We start from the raw sequence: 14815 nt of genomic DNA, 5'->3' as shown, positions 1-14815 counted from the left end.
GGCACCATCAGCCTTCTTCACCACACTTACTTATGCACACATTCGTCTTCAGCATTTATGTGGGGAAGGTGGTCACACAATGATTGTGTTTGTTCTTTGGTGTCTGCTGCCTGTTCCCTTCAACACCTTGTGTTCATTCAGGCTCGTGTGCTTCTTCTCTGTGGACTTTGCTGTTTCCGAGCTAGATGGCTGCTTCTTTGCCTACAAGCCTTTAAGACCCCAGACGCTATATCTTTTGATAGCAGGGCATCATCAGCTTTCTTCACCACATTTGCTTACCCACACATCTGTCTTCAGTGATCATATCGGGAAGGTAGATATCATGAAATGACCGTTTAGCTGAGCAAGGTGCTCTTGTATTAGGGGAGTGCGCATGAGGAGGCCCAATGTCCACCTGCCACCCTACTACCAAACCTATAATTATTTGCTCCTAGGTCTGTTCCCCCCTTAATCTTAAATATATTTACATATGTACATGTCTGTATTTAGGCTTGTAAGAATGCCCTTTGACTCCTACTTCTTTCCTCTATTTCTTTATGCTTTCCTCCTGTCCCATTCCCATGTTCAGCCTTCATTCTGGTTTTGGTAGTTCCGCGCAGTTGCCTTGCCCTTGGTCACTCCCTACCTGTCCTCCCATCCCCTCCCTACCATTGGTTTTGAAGCATTTGTTGTTACCTTGTCCCTAGGTTGGCCAATCCTCCTCCCTTCTCCTACCTCCCACACTCCCATGTCCCTCCTGGAGAGAAATTTATAGATTGGTATGGGACATTTGGGCTAATATTGGACTTATGGACTTGATCTGGACTGGGATGGGATGTTTTTTCAATATTAAATTGCTCTTGTATATAAAGCTCTTTCTTATACCCTTATGAATAATGTCTCTGAATTTTTCTTTCTAGTCAACCCAGACTAACAACCTCCAAACCTGTAAAATATAGAATACAACTTATCTGCTTTCAAAGTAAAATGAAAGGTAAATATTACCATTCCAGTACAATTTAAAGTAAACATTTTCATTCCAAGTTACCTACTTCCAAATACAATGGTGGAACAGGTATAAGGTTAACATTTCCAGTTGGGAGAAACTGGATGAAACAATCCTCTTTTCTCAGACACAACATGGACAATGGCCTTCCCCTCTAGACTCTAGGTGTTGGCCACAGCTTCTGAATTTTGATTTAAAATTCTTTAATCATGAGTTTTAGTTCTATCTTCCAGGCCCAGTTTGAAAGCAACTATGTTCTCAGTTTAGTTAGACCCTATTGTTTCCATCCAAGTGGCAATGCCACCTCCTCTGCCTAAGATGACCAGTTATTCCAGTTCTTGGAATGTTTGAAGGATGAATCTAGGAAAATTGGAAATCATCACATATTAAACGGAACACATAAACATAAATATCCTAGTCTTAAAGAACTGAAATGGACTAATATTGGCCATTTTCTATCAGAAAATTGTATGGTTTATTATGTTGGAAATGACACAATCCAGAGGAATGGCACAGCATTTAGTGTCACAAGGATATTTCAAGGTCTATTTTGACATACAACACTGTCTGTGATAGGATTATATCTCTCCACCTGTGAGGAAATCCAATCGATAAAAACTGTTACTCAAATTTGTACACTAACAACAAAAGCTAGTGCTGAAGAAATGGATGAAACATATGTCTTCATTCTGAAATTGATTAAGGAGCATTGACAATTATTTGAGATTGTAATGCAAACATTGGAAACAAAGGGGAAGAGCAGTTGGAAAATAAATCTTGGAGACAGAAACACAGCTATCGATCTCATGATAGAATTTTGCAATGACTTCTTCATAGCAAAAGCCTTTCTTCAACAACACAGTGACTCTGAACTTGGACTTCTCCAGAAGAAACACACACAAATCAAATTGACTACATCTGTGGAAAGAAACAATGTAGAAGCTCAATATCAGCAGCTAAAACTAGATCAGGGGCTAATTGTGGAAACAGACCATCAATTACTCATATCTAAGTTCAGTTTAAAGCTGAAGAAAATTAAAACAAGTCCACAAAAGCCAAAATATGACCTTGAGTGTATACTACCTGAATTCCAAGAACATCTCAAGAATATATTTGATGCATTGAACACTAATGTCAGAAACGTCATGAGCAATAGAAGAAGAAGAAGAAGAAGAAGAAGAAGAAGAAGAAGAAGAAGAAGAAGAAGAAGACAAGAAAAAACTCAAGCCTTGAGTTGCAATATTGAAATATTCTTTGGGGAAAAAAAGAATGATGAAGGAAACATAAAAAGAAGATGGAAATAATGCACAGTCATGCTGCCAAAAAGAAATGGTCAGCATTTCACCAAATGAAGACGCAGCATATGAACAAGAACTGTGTTAGTCTGGGTACTTTAGAGAAACAAATCCACAGAAACATGTATAAGAGAGAGTTTTACATAAAGGTTAAGTGTGCATCAAGAAAACATCCCAACCCAGTGCTGGCCAAGGCCACAAGTCCAACATTCACCCATATATCCAACACCAATCCACAAAGTCCTCCTCCATCTCACAAAACACCCACTATGACACTGATTGCAAGAAGAGAGCCAAATAAATGAATGTGTAAGCATCTCAGTGCTGGCAGGGGTCTCCACATGGCTGCTCCAGTACCCAGGACTGCATCGGGGTAGGTCCATGTGGCTTCTCTTCAGGGATGTCTCACAGGAAGTGAGCCTTGCCAGCTGAGGCAGAGAGCTAGCTAAGGCAGCCACACACTGGTCCAACCATCAGAGAGCAAGAGACCCAAGAACTAGAAGGGCAAGACTCAGCCAGCCATTAATGTCTCTGCCCTTCAATTAATCCCACATGTGTTTATCAGCCAGGTTGGCACAATCAGCTTTAACTATCTCAGAATGATAGTGAGAATAGCACAGGCCTGGGCAGTGTTTGGTCCTGTTGCTCATAGGGTCACTATGAATTGGAACTTGCTTTATGATACCTAACATCAAAATGACAGACTTTATTAGTAGTAACATTAAAACCCTCACAACCTTTACCCATTATCCAAATCCAAAACCGTATCCTCATTTTGGGTTACAAATGTTAACAACCTTTTTTTTTTTGGTGTGGGGGTACAGTGTGCTTTATTGATGGTACATGACAAGGTCAAGTTCTCTAAGGCCCTCCCCTTCCTTCAGGGGGTCTGGATGGAATATTCTTAGTGTATTGGGGGATTGAGTTGGGGACAAAGACTCCCCAGCAGCTGAGGGCCTCTCTTCCTCTAGTCCTGTTGCTGGGGCTGGTGGTCCAGGGGGGCTCTTACTCTTTGGAGGCCATGTGGACCATGAGGTCCACCACGCTGTTGCTGTAGCCAAATTCATTGTCATACCAGGAAATGAGCTTGACAAAGTGGTCATTGAGGGCAATGCCAGCCCCAGGATCAAAGATGGAAGAGTGGAGTCACTGTTGAAGTCACAGGAGACAACCTGGTCCTCAGTGTAGCCCAGCATGCCCTTGAGGGGACCACTGGCCGCCTGCTTCACCACCTTCTTGATGTCATCATACTTGGCAGCTTTCTCCAGACGGCAGGTGAGAAGGGACACAGAAGGCCATGCCAGTCAGTTTCCCATTCAGCTCTGAGATAACCTTTCCCACAGCCTTGGCAGCACCAGTAGATGCGGGGATGATGTTCTGAGCAGCCCCATGACCATTACGCCAGAGTTTCCCAGAGGGGCCGTCCACGGTCTTCTGGGTGGCAGTAATAGCATGGACTGTGGTCATGAGACCTTCCACGATGCCAAAATTGTCATGGATGACCTTGGCCAGGGAGGCTAAGCAGTTGGTCGTGCAGGAGGCATTGCTGACAATCTTGAGGGAGTTGTCATACTTCTCGTGGTTCACGCCCATCACAAGCATGGGGGCATCAGCAGAAGGGGCAGACATGATCACCCTTTTGGCACCGCCCTTCAAGTGAGCCCCAGCCTTCTCTACGGTGGTGAAGACATCAGTGGACTCTACGACATACTCAGCACCGGCCTCAGCCCACTTGATGTTGGCGGGATCTCACTCCTGGAAGATGGAGATGGCCTTCCCATTGAAGATAAGCTTCCCATTCTCAGCCTTGACAGTGCCATTGAACTTGCCGTGGGTGGAATCAAACTGGAACAGGTAGACCGTGTAGTTCAGATCAATGAAAGGGTCATTGATGGCAACAATATCCACTTTGCCAGAATTGAAAGCAGCCCTGGTGACCATGCGCCCAATGCGGCCAAATCCGTTCACTCCGACCTTCACCATCGTGTCTCCAGGATGCGGCTGGGACTGCACAGGGACCAGGAGAGGCGGCTGTCACACAGGAGGAGCAGAGAGCCTACAGCCGTATTTTCTGTAAGAGCAGAACTCCACTTTTAAATACCAATTCCTGTCTTCATTCTCTAGTGCTGCTGTAACAGAAATACCTAAAGGGAATGGATTTCACAAATAAAATGTTACTTTCGCACAGTTCAGGATTATAAAAGTCCAAATTAGAGCATTGAATCTAGGGACAGCTGTTCTCTATCTGCCACCTCTGGAGCAAAGTTCTTCAGTCTGTGACCTTCTGCTCCGAAGCAATCTTCATGTGCCTTGGTATTCTCCGCCGCCCCCACGCCCCACCCCGCCCCCCTGCCGCTCTCCTGTCTGCTTGATTAATGTCTTTTATGCCTGAAAAGAGATTGACTCAACACACACCCTGCACTATTCCTGTCTCATGATTATAGCAAAGACAACTTTAGAGGTTAGGACTTACGACATATATTTGGGGGGACATGCATCGATTCACAGTACCATGTTGAACATATACAAATACTAAGGAAATAAAGTAAAATTTAAAAGAATTGATTTCAGCATTAAGACATTATTCTTAAAGAAATGCACTAATTGGCTTGCTATTTGAAATTTACTTTATTAGTCAAGAAAACTGCTTGGTTAGGTAGCTTTCAATGATTCTAAAATAATAAAAACAAAAATCTTGCTTCTAATTTATTGAAGAAACCCAACAATAATTTCTTCTTTCACTTTTCCTTCTCACCTCCTAAACAAATTTTAAAAGATTTCAGACACTGTGATGACTTATGTTTAGAAATATTTAAAGTGTGTCATTTTTTGCTTTTGGAAATTTGCTAGAATAATAGCAGATTTGTGCATGTGAAGCAATATACTAGCATTCCGAAAAGGAAAAAAACCTTCCGTTTAGTAGAATGATGACTTACTGCTACCAAATATACAGCATTATTTTCGCCACCAGAGAAGCCTGCAACTTCCTCCTAAATGGCTTTGTGTTCAATACACATTTCTGGATGAGCTGTGCTATAATTAGAGCTATCACTAAATCATTATCATATTAAGCCACTTTTTAGTCGCCTATCCAAAAATAGAGCAATTCCACCTCTCCTCTCTTGGTGGAGAGCCACCATCATTCCCGGACCTTTACAAGTTGGTGCTGCTCAGCCTCCTACTTGAAAACACTTTGAAAAGTACTCTGCGATAGAAGGAAAATTGGACACTTGAATACGGGGATGCTTCCTGATCAGGGGAACACACTCACACAAACCTCATACAAAAATTTAATAAAAAACCAAACACACCTTCAAAGGAACTTGAAGTAAATTGTAGCATGCTTTCCCTCCAAAGTCTGGAGAAAATTGGAGGAGATATACAGGAGAAAAGGTTGATTTTAATTTTACAAGAAAATGTAAGCAGACGGGTACATTGTGACACTTTTTTTCACATATCATATAATTCCATTGTTTAAATATATTCTTAAAAATTGTGTAATCATTACCAAAATCAATTTTAGAATATTTTCTTCATTCTTATACTCATTATCATTCACTTCCCATTACTTCTCATCATCTCTGGCAATAAGTCCAAGAGACTGTTAGTCTAGTTACTGTCTCTATGGATTACCTCTCCTGGATTTCATGGATTATGCACTCTGTTTTGAGAGATAAAGTTAAGTATCTGTCATTAAAGAGCTAAACTTTTTCAATAAAAGTAATTTATTACTGGGGCAGAAAGTTGATTCCATTAGTAAGAAAGAAAAGTATGCTATAGAATTAGATGATCCAGGTTATTTTACCTCAACACCTCTCACTTGTTGTAAATTAGATTGTGCAACTCGTTTGGTTTTGTAATCTGATCTGTCCTGTTTTTTTTTACTTTTGCCTCCTAACATTTACTTAAATCCACCTCCTTCCTTCAAAGCTGCAGAAATCAGAATGTAATTACCAGCGTCTTTGAAGTAAGGGGATCATGTTTTATCCCTTTGTTCCTAATAGTTTTATTGATATACAATTCACATATTATACACTTCCATAGTTCAGTCATATTTGAAAGGCATTATATGTACATCACCATGATTAGTACATCCTCTCCTTGTATTCATTATTTGCTTCCCAATTTCCTCAACCTCTCCCCGATTTCGCCAATAAATTCTTACATCAATTATTGTCTCTATCCATCAGCCACCTTATAAATTAATTATGAGTTAATTAAGGTGGCATAATAGGATGGAGATAATACTTTATAGGAATCTTAAAGCAACAACAAAACACTTTAACACCCAGCATCTCCAGTTAGTCACTTGATAGATGACTAAAGGCAACTCATGTAATTCGTGTGAACCTTAATTTCCTCATCTATAATAAAGATATAGATGCAGGCCCATTCTATTTTATGGAAGTGTTAAATATCAAAATTACTATACAAACATGAGGTACTTTGGTGAAAAGAATAGTAAAATGGCATATATTACAGAATAACACAAATGTGTTTTAAAAGCAATATAGAACAGTTATTGATCGAGCATAAAAATGTATTATGTACAATACATTTAGCTAAAGATATTTGGCTGGTTCCTCTTTCGTGTAGTTTATCTCACCTCTGTGTTTAGACCCGCTGATATTTTCAGTAACTCACCCTAGGAAATAGCAGCATCCTTGCCGAATGGTTGCTATCCTTTACGTGCAGATGTTGACTCATCTGGAGTGAATGCTCTATAAGAAGGAGAATTGGGATTTTAATTTACTAAGCAGGGCGGAAAATTACATAATTAGCAGATAAGCAGTTAAGCAGAAAAGTAACAGAAGTAATCTTGTATGGAGCATGTTGGATTTGCACAATATTTCTGTGACACAGTTACTAAAATTAAGAAATCAACACTGTGTAGAGATTTACTGAGTTATATTCCATGAAAGGTGAACACTAACATCTAACTTTCTACAATTGATTTCTTAATATTTTATGTTTATTGTCATATTACATATTTTTTGTTTATATAAATTTTTTTCTTTTTCTGCATGATTTTAAAATACAAATTTCTTTATCAAATAATTATCATAAAGAAGAACAAACTGAAATCACTCATTCATGTGTTAGAATTTACTGTGAGAGGAGAGATCATTTTATGAGAGTTGTATAATACAATGGTTAGCTGCTTATCAGGTATAAGAATATTATCTCTTAAAATATGTGGCTTTAGTCTTGGATATGAGGTACACAGCTCCATATGTAGAAAAACAAGCAGCAGTTCTTAGGGGTTGGAAACTTTATAATTAGCACTTACACAAGCCAGAAGGTTTAAAGAGATGTTTACAGACAATGTTTGAGCTAATATTTAGATAGTGATAGAAAAATCTTAAGGCTTATAATGTTGCACATTGTTTAATATTACTGCAAATACATGCCAGATTGTCTTTAAAAATAATAAACGAGTTGCCTCTCTTTTGTTATACCTAGAATATTTACATTTTGACTATGCTTAAAATTCATTTTTATTACAATTAAGAGATCCACAATAGCTCTTCATGTTTTCTTTTTAATTAAGCCTGATATTGCTGGTTAATATCACTGGCCTGAAATAGTCTGTCATTAAGGAATTTATATACTCATGTAGTGTGAAGCAGAGTACTTAGACATCCAAAAGGAAGACCTGCTGTAACTCAGTGGTACCTTGAGAATCACTGAAGACTCTACAAAGATGTCAAGGGAGACTGGGAGACTCATTCGGATGTTATTTTTATTTGGCCCTGCCTTACTCCCAGAGATCAGGAAATGATGAGAAATGCAATTGCTTTTGAGCTCAGTGTCACAGAATCCTGACCCTGAAAGAGAAGGGCTCAAGTTCTAATGAATGTGTGTGTCTCTGAGTGTTTTATTAGCATTATTTAGGGCAATGGATATTTTCTAAATGGATGACAAGAAGTTAGTGTAGGAAACTCATGACGGTGATTAATTTTGATTTTATATAGGAGATGTTTGCTCAGTGCCAAATAAACCTGTTCAATGTACCCCATGTCTTCATGTACCCTATCTATTATTTACATGTGAACAAATGCACTGCTGAGAAAAGGAATATCAGGGCATGACTGGAGTATATCAGGACATCTGGTGAGGTGACTGCTTACAAAATCAAAATTCTGGGCTGCAACTCAATATTGAAAGTGATTTGGAAACAATACCTTCTCTGTCTCATTTTCTGTCTTTATCACCGTACATTTAAGACTATACACTAAACTTTCTGATTATCGGTGTCAGAACAGTATCTATTCTGATCATACAGAAGAATCCAGTACAGTTACATCATTTTTTTTAATTCTAAAAATTCTCATTTAAATCAACATGCAGAGCTCACTCAACATAAATTTGTGAGCTTGACCAACAGCCATGCTGATCTTTGAGATGCCTTGGGATTAGTCAGTTTTAGTCAAAACGACAAATTCACAGCCATCAATTCAATTCCAACTGAGGTATTATAATAGGGATATTCCCTAATTTAAATGAGCAATTGAAGATAGAGCTTTCATATCAGATATTACAAATGCATAAATGAACATATTCTAGAGAGGGAATATATACTGGAAAGGGGAAAAAATCCTTTAGGGGTAATTAAAAGGTATTTTTTACCCTAATTATATTTTTTCTTCCATCTGATAGCTCTTTCTTTCATTTTGTGATAGCTACTTTTTTTCCTATGCTACTGAAACACAAACCAAACTCACTGCCATTGAGTTGATTCCAACTCATAGTGACCCTAACGAGCATGGTGGAACTGCCTTTGTGGGTTTCCAGGACGGTAGCTGTTCATCAGGGTAGCAGATTTCTTCTACTTCAGAAGACCTTCAGGTACAGGGCCCAAAGTCGTGTTGGATGCCAATCACAGAACTGCCAACTGGGAAATATACCACAAGCTGTCTTGTTCCATTAGCATCTTGAATTCAATTAATTTCTAATAGTAATTGTACAAGGCAGCCTACTGCATGAGGGGGTAACTCCAGAAATATGGCAAAAAAACTCCACGGAGTGGAGCTTTTGTAGTATGCAATTTTTCTCACTCGGCGAGCATCAAGTAACTTGCTCTCCATCTATCCAGTGGCATTGTTTAGAAAGGTTCTCTCTGGACACAGTGAATTTTTCATAAAAGCAGCTTCACTTAAACCTTGTTTTCTATAATGGGCATTTTAAGGGAACAGTGTGCAGCTGTGAACTTTTGTTTCCTGCTCGGGGGGAAAAATGCTGCAGAAACTGTTGTGATGTTGAACACAGCTTACAAGGACAACGCTATGGGAAAATCTCAAGTGTCTGAGTTGGTTTTCTCATTTCAAAAAAGGTGAAATGTCGCTTGATGACAAACCTCATTCTGGATATTCAGCAGCTTCCTGAACAGATGGAAAAACTGACAAAATGCGTTCCCCTGTTTTCAAAGACCGACAATGGAGTCGTGAAGAGATGAGGAAGTTATCGGGCTATGTCGGAGCTCAGTTCAGAAAACTCTAATGGAAGATTTGGGACTGAGAAGGGTCACTGGGGAATTTTTGCCTCATGTTCTGACTGACTAGGAAAAAGAGCGTTGACTAGAAACATGCCCTGCTTTGAAAGAACAGCTCTGAAGCGACTTCGTTTCCAAGGTCATTCATTACTCGTGACAAGACATGGTGCGATTCTTACAACCTCATGCAAACATCAATCAAGTCAGTGGAAGTTGCCATCATCACCTCTCCTGAAAAAAGCTCTGCAAGTGAAATCAAAGATCAGGATGATGCTCATTTGATTTTTTGATGTGAGGGAGATCATATATTTGGAGTTCATTCCACTGGGTCAGATTGTTAATCATGCTTTCTATTTAGAGGTTCTGAAAAGATTGTGTAACAGTGTGTGGCCAAAAAGTCCTGATTTGTGGCGGATGGTGGCCAGGTTTTGCCACCACAACAATGCACTTGCTCACACAGCCATCACAGTGCACCAGTTTTTGACAAAATACAGCATGTCTCTCTTGCCCAACACACCTTACTCACCTGACCTTACTCCGTGTGACTTCATTTTGTTTCTGCGAATGAAGAGGAACATAAAATTTTATGATGTAGAAGAGGCTAAAAAATTTTTAAAAGAGGGAGATGCTGTCAGTCATCCAAACAGAGAAATCTGAAAAGTTTCCAAGAATGGAATCACAGATTTGACAAATGTATTAAGTGTCATGGAGAGTCCTACGAAGTTGATAAGGTTGTTTTTCAAAAAAATCTAAATACATAGCTTCGAAAAAAATCCAGTTTGGTTGGGGAGGTACCCCCTCATATAATGAACCTTGTACTAGGTACTAGAGGTATATACAAATACTGTTCTTGTATTTCTGGGTAGTAACAGTCAAATATAAAATAACAGTGATGAAGCAGACAGTTATATTTGGAAAACTGAAGATACTTTGCTCACTAATAACTACATTTGAGCAAGAGGTTTACAATATTCAAGTTTTGGTGAGAGAAAAGAACCAGTAAAGTTTATATATGCAGTGCTGCTTGGAGAACAAGGTATGGTTAAGGGTATAATGTATGTATGTATAATTGTAAATGAATGTATAATTGCAAACTCTATATGTAGTTGTATTTATGTTTCCCTAGATCTATCATAAACCTAGGGTATGAGGAAGATTCTAAGCTATTAAACTAAAATACAGTAAAGAAAAGCAGAAAGGAAAAATACAATGTTCTCTAAGTTTTACCAGTTCACAATTTTGTCCCAGATTCGGAAATTAGCATATTGTTTCTTTGAATTATGAATTATAATGGTAATCATATCTGACATAAAATTCAGGGGATCAATGTATATTGTTCATTAAGCTGTTTGTCAATGCAGTCACCAGAACCTTTTTTTCTCATGTACCATTAAATCTTGCATCAGGATTCTGGAAACTTGTTACCTACGCATTTAACCCTTTCCGTATTGTCAAAAGCATGTACATTTGTTTTTAATAAACTTCAGACTTTTATTCATAGAGTTAAAGGCACACCTTACTTTTCAATTTGTTTGAGCCTACCAAAAACACTTAATTCAATAAAAAGGCACGCATATCACATCCTTTTTGAGAAACTTTTCTTATTAGTTTATCCAAACTAACAGTGCAATGCAATATGTCTTAATTTCATCTAGCTTTTCTAACAGCATGGACATTTTTTAATATATGGTATTTTGAATATTCTAAGATGTAAACTTATATTTGACTAGCGTGTGGTTATGTTTTTTATTTCACTGAGAACTTATCATGCAAGCATGTTTTTTAGTTTTTCTAACTAATTCAGCAAAGGCCCGCTTTGACTTTTACGTGGACATTTATAAAACATGTTTCAACTTGCTATAGGTTAGAGGAAATATTTTTTTATTTTTTTCACTTCATCTAAGAATGTTTAATGGCATCTGTGAATCTAGCAGAAGGGGTTCAGTCTATCACTATTGAGGTATTTCTTGTTCTATAAGGTGAGATTTCATTTTACAAAATAGACGGAGCTTCAATAAATCTTTACTGATATAATCGGTGCAAAACTGTCTGGCATGTGGGATTTTCATTAACATGCATAGTATGGAGAGGAATCATCAGCACACATGCCATTTCTTTGCTTTCTGTATACAGTGACTTTCACTCTCTCTGATTTTAAATATGAAGTTGCCCTTTCTCTTACTTTGCATGAAAGAGTTATTTTTCAATTTTTAATAATATTTTGTCTTGCTTAATTAAAATCAAAGTATGCTACATTTTACATTATGCAACCTTTATCTAGATTACTGAAAAACTATATTTTTAAATCATCTTCATTTTTAAAGTATAATCTTGTTGTGTACCTATACAACTATATTGAAGTCATTTTCAACCATTCCTAGTATTGAAAATCATCTTTTGAATCTATGAAAATTAATTTCATAATAGTCCCTGACTCAACTGTAAACTCATTCCATGTCTTTGGTTCTCTCTGTCAAGTACTTTTATACATCTAAGAATGAATTAATTCAATGAAATGACATTGCATCCCTTTTAATACTGAGGTCTGGCAATTTCCACGATCCAGTAAATGTGGATGTAAGAGCATCGGACAAGCTTCTTTCGTCCGACTCCAGCTGTCTTTCCAATCAGTAATGCCAGGCCACCACAGTCTCTCTCAGGAATGACATTTGCAGAAGGACTACAAGTAGTCGATTTCCCGTGGGTTTCCATTTCTCCAAATTCCTATCCATATCATTTTTTGATTGTTTGTTTGTTATTTTTAACCTCACTTTATAACAAAGAATACCTCTTAATCTGACTGTTTACATCTTTTTTACTCTTAATGGTATGTTTAACTTTGCTTGTAATGGCATAGTGCTTATGTGTTGAGCTGCTAACCTCACATTCAGTAGTTTGAAGCTCTGCAAAAGAAAGATAGAGTTTTCTACTCCTGTAAAGAGTATCCAACTCCTCACAATTGTGAACTGTGCTGTGATGAATACTGGAGCACAGACGTCTGGCCGTGGTTTGTTTCGTGCCTCCTCTGGGTTCATGGCCAATAGGGCGATTGCTGGGTCATATGGTAGCTCAATTTCCATCTGTTTTAGATATCGCAAAATCGAATTCCATAGTGGCTGTACATACTGACATGTCCACCAGCAGGGAATGACAGTTCCTATCTCATCACAGACCCTCCAACACTTGTTACTTTATGATTTTTTTTGAATTGGGCTATCTTTGAGGGGGGTTAGGTGGTATCTCATAGTTGTTTAAATTTGCATTTCTCTTATGGCTAATAGTCAGAAACATTTTCTCATATGTTTATTGGCCATTTGGATTTCTGCCCCTGTGGAACTTCTGTTCAGGTCCTTTGCCCACCTCTCAGGTGGACAATTCGTTTTTATTTTCTTTTTAGAAGCTAGCAGAGTACTATAGATTTTAGTCGTAAGACCTGTGTTTGATGTGTCATTGTTAAAGATGTTTTCCCACTCGATGAGCTCTCATTACTTTCATGATAAATTCCTTCAGTGTACACAGGTGATTTATCTTCAGTATATCCCACTTGCCAATTTGTGACTCATCTGTATTTGTGTCCTTCCCTATTTCCAATAGCCTATGTATTCCCTGCACCAAGGTTCTCAGGTTGGTCCCAATTCCCTCATTGATGGCTCTAATGGTTTGGGGTTTTACCTCAAGGTCTGTGATCAACCTTGAATTTGTTTTGTGCATGGAGTGAGGTAAGAGTCTTGCTTCATTTTTCTGCAGGGAGATATCCATTGTTTTCCAGCATCACTTGTTAAAGAGGGCATCTGCTTCCCATTTGATATTTTGGGGCCCTTATCAGAGATCAGTTGTCTGTATGCCGATGATTTTATTTCTGGGTTTTCAGTTATTTTCCATGGGTGAACTTTTGTTTTTAAAATAGTTTTCAAAAATTATTAGAAATGTTGGCAAATAGGAAGTTTCTTTCCATAAAACAGAAAAATGTAGCTGCCTTAAAATTCAGGCAAGAAGCAAAATTGCTATGAAAAAAACAGGAAGTATGACTTTGTTTTAATCCAAAAATGAATACAATCCTACTATTCATTGAATAAGCAACTTATGCATTAAATTTTAATCGGTATAAATAGATATAGCTGTTTGATATGTTCATCCACCTTAAAAAAGATGATTTGCTATTTTCATAGTTATATTAATAATAATGCTAAAATAAATGCAATTCACAAATAGTTTTACAAACTTCTCTAATGACCTCATTTAGGATACATAAGTGCAAGAAAATAATTCTGAATGAAGACATTATAAAATTAATATATTGAACATATTGCTATTTTCTATCTTGATAATAACCAAATCCAGTGGCGTTGTTGCCATGCAAATCCATGGCGACTCTACTGAGGGCTTCTGACACTGTGCGCCTTTCATCTTCCCTAATGAGCAGTTTATGGGTTTGAACCACCGAGAGGTTCACAGGACAACATCTAGGTCACAGCACCACTAGGGTCCTTTCTACTTGAATAATTTTACCCAATTATACTCCTATTAAATATGTTGGTGTTTTGTATCACAGAGTCACACAAATATTAATTACTTTAAAGCATTTTGTCCACAATGTTTTCTGTATAACAATGATTGTGTTTTCCAGGTATTTCACGATAAGAGAGACAGTACTTTTGTTCCTCCTTACCAGCTATAGGTTTTCCTTTTTATATGGAAGAGTACTTAAATACTGGACCTATTTTTCCCTTTGTTTTCTAACTGAGCTGCTAAAATAATATTTCCATTAAAATTTGTTTTCCTAATGTCTTTCAATGTCTTTTTATTTATTATATCTTAATATTTTTATAAAGAAAACAAAACGCCTCACCACTAGACTACTAGAAAACATAAACGGAAGAGATTGAGGTTGTCAAAGATTTCATTTTTCTTGGATCCACAATCAATGTTTGTGTGTTTTGTTTTTTTTTTCTTTCTTTTTTGTTTTTTAACATTTTATTAGGGGCTCATACAACTGTTATCCCAATCCATACACACATCAATTGTGTAAAGCGCATTTGTACA

The sequence above is a fragment of the Echinops telfairi genome, unplaced genomic scaffold (assembly GCF_000313985.2).
Source record: "Echinops telfairi isolate 266 unplaced genomic scaffold, ASM31398v2 ScPeMD7_6;HRSCAF=24_1, whole genome shotgun sequence".
NCBI classification, from domain to species: domain Eukaryota; kingdom Metazoa; phylum Chordata; class Mammalia; order Afrosoricida; family Tenrecidae; genus Echinops; species Echinops telfairi.
This window is presented reverse-complemented; position numbering follows the sequence as displayed.